The 2,941-nt window shown below is 40.6% G+C and overlaps 1 pseudogene; it reads right to left on the bottom strand.

Moving 5' to 3' along the window:
* Positions 1-2,618: 2,618 nt before the first annotated feature.
* LOC102859562 overlaps positions 2,619-2,941 on the bottom strand; it is a 1,658-nt pseudogene continuing 1,335 nt past the window's right edge.

The raw sequence follows: 2,941 nt of genomic DNA, 5'->3' as shown, positions 1-2,941 counted from the left end.
TATCAATAAACAGAAGTCTGTAGAAGGCCATAGTGGCCCTGTTCCAAGTGGTCTGGTGCTCCCGCAGCTCACCATGTTGTCTCCGCCTCTGCCGCCATCTTGGATCTCTCTCTCCATACCTTTTTAATCTATATGCAGAACAGATTATCTGGGAGGCTGGGCTGTATGAGGAGAAATATGTCATCAGGATTAGAGGAAGATTCATTCTCAATCTGTGTTATGTGGATGACACAACCCTGCTTGCTGAAACTGAGGAGGACTTGAAGTGCTTGCGGCAGAAGGTCAAGGACTGCAGCCTTCAATATGGATTGAGGCTCAATATTAAGAAAACAAAGATTCTCACCACTGGGCCAATTGGCAGCATCATGATAGATGATGAAGAGATTGAGATTGTTTACAGTTTTAGTTTGCTTGACTCCACAGTCAACACTCTTGGTGCCAGCAGCCAGGAAATTAAAAGACATGTTGCGCTGGGAAAGTCTGCTGTTAGAGACCTCTCTAAAGCACTGAAGAGCAATGATATCATTCTGGAGACTAAGGTGCATCTGATACAGGCCATGGTCTTTGCAATCACTTGCTATGTGTCATAAACCTGATGACTAGGGATGATAGAAGGAGAATTGATGCCTTTGAGTTGTGGTGTTGGAGAAGAGTATTGAATATAGCATGGACTGCTAAGAGAATGAACAGGTCTGTCCTAGAGAGGGTTAAACCAGGCTGCTCCTTGGAGGCAGGGATTCTGAAGCTTCATCTGACATACTTTGGACATGTTGCAAAGAGGCACCAGTCCTTGGAGAGGGACAGCGCAGGACAGGAAGATCCTCGATGAGATAGATTGATTCAGTGACTGGGATAATTTGGGTAGGTGTGTTGGAGACAGTGAGATTGGCACAGGATAGAGCTGGATTTAGGATTGTTGTACGTAGGGTCATAGGCAACTCAGCAGCACATAATGAGAAAAACTGGTTTATGTACAAAGTTTGTATACATTGTCTTTCACATTGGATCTTTCTCATTTCCTTTTCCCACCCCTTCCTCTCCCCATCAAATTGTGTGACCCTATGATTAACCCCCTGCCCTGTCCTGCCCTGCCCTCTCCATCTTCTCTTCTGTTTTATGCCCCCCCCCTTGGATCCTCATACGCATTCTACAATAATGGTCTTACAATGTATTTATCCTTATGAGACTGAGTCATTTCCTAATGAAGGTAGTGATTTACATAATCATTGCTCCTGCATGCTACATAGTATTCTATCAGGTGAATGTACCATAATTTCTCAATCTATTTGATTGTGGTTGGACATCTGGGCTCTTTCTATGTTCTTGTGATAGTGAATAACGCTGCTATGAACATTGGTGTGCAAGTCTCCGTTTCTACTTCAGTTCTCATTTTCTCAGGGTATATTCCAAGCAGTGGAAAAGCTGGGTTATATGGAATGTCTATGTTCAACTTTTTGAGGAAATGCCACAATGCCTTCCTGAGTGGTTGTATCATATTACATCCTACCAACAATGTATAAGAGTTCCTATCTCACCACATCCTCTCAAACATTTATTATTTGCTGTCTTGTTAAACTTTGCCACTGCTACTGGGTTGAGATGGTATATCATTCTGGTTTTGATTTGCATCTCTCTTATTGACAGTGATTTTGAGCATTTCTTCATGTGTCTGTTGGCCATCCAAATATCTTCCTCTGTGAAAATTCTTTCCATGTCTTTTGCCCATTTTGCAATTGATTTATCAGTCTTTTCCTTGAGGAGGCCCTGTGGGATTCTATAACCTTTTGATATGAGACCCTTGTCTGAAATGGTATTACCATATATTTTTCCCCCCTGTCAGTTGGTTTTCTTTTCACTCTATTGGAACATGTTTTGGTGCATACAGGGATATAGTCTTTAGAAGGTCCCATTCATCAATTTTATCCTCTCCAGATTGAGCATTTCTAGCTCTATTTGTCAGTCTTTTTGTACCATAGACTAGGTCGTCTAAGCTTGATCCCACTTTGTCTCTGATGAACTTTATGGTTTTCTGTTGTTTGTTTGTTTTTTTTTTTGGTTGTTGAGTCGTTGGGGTTTTCTGTGTATACTATCATATCATCTGCATACAGTGACAGTTTAACCATCTCTTTGTTGATCTGGATGCCATTTATTTCCTTCTCTTGTCATATTGTCCTAGCAAGAACTTCCAGTACCATATTGAATAGAAGTGGTGACAGTGGGTATCCTTGTTTGGGCCCTGTTTGCAAGGAAAATACTTTTAGTCTTTCTTCATTGAGAATGATTTTGGCACTTGGTTTTGCATATATACTTTTCACTATGTTGAGGTAATTTTCTTCTGTTCCTATTTTGCTTATTTTACTTTTCTTAATCAGGAAAGGGTGTTGAATTTTGTCAAATGCCTTTTCTGCATCAATTGTTAGTATCATATGGTTCTTGTTTTTTGCTTTGTTAATATGGTGAGTTATGTTGATTATTTTTCTATGTTGAACCACCCTTGTATACCTGTTATGAATCCCACTTGGTCATGATGAAATTTTTTTTAGGATTAGTGTTTAGTATTTTTTTTTTTTTACACTTCGTGAAAACATTTTATTGGCCTTTTGGATAGAAACAGGAATTTATTTGCCAGGAAGGATGATCCCATCATACTTCTGCTGGAACCAGCGCATGGCCTCCTCTTTGCTGATTCTGTGTTTGGCCCCAATGCAGCCTGTCCTGCACTTCTTGTCTGGGATGCTGAAACCTGGCCTACCCAGTACCACATAGAAGTCCAGGCCGTAGATACCAATACTGGGGTCATATTTGATCCCAAGATCAATGTGCTCCTGGATCCCAAAACCAAAGTTTCCAGTATCTGAGAAGTTATTTTTTCTTAACTCGTATTCCCGTATATAACAAACTATGGCTGACTCTGAGAAGAATGGGAATCCCAGAACACTTG

The sequence above is a fragment of the Elephantulus edwardii genome, unplaced genomic scaffold (genome assembly GCF_000299155.1).
Source record: "Elephantulus edwardii isolate Elephantulus edwardi_28Jun2011 unplaced genomic scaffold, EleEdw1.0 scaffold00064, whole genome shotgun sequence".
Classification (NCBI taxonomy): domain Eukaryota; kingdom Metazoa; phylum Chordata; class Mammalia; order Macroscelidea; family Macroscelididae; genus Elephantulus; species Elephantulus edwardii.
Note: the sequence above shows the minus strand (reverse complement) of the source record. Positions and strands in the feature narration are given on the sequence as shown.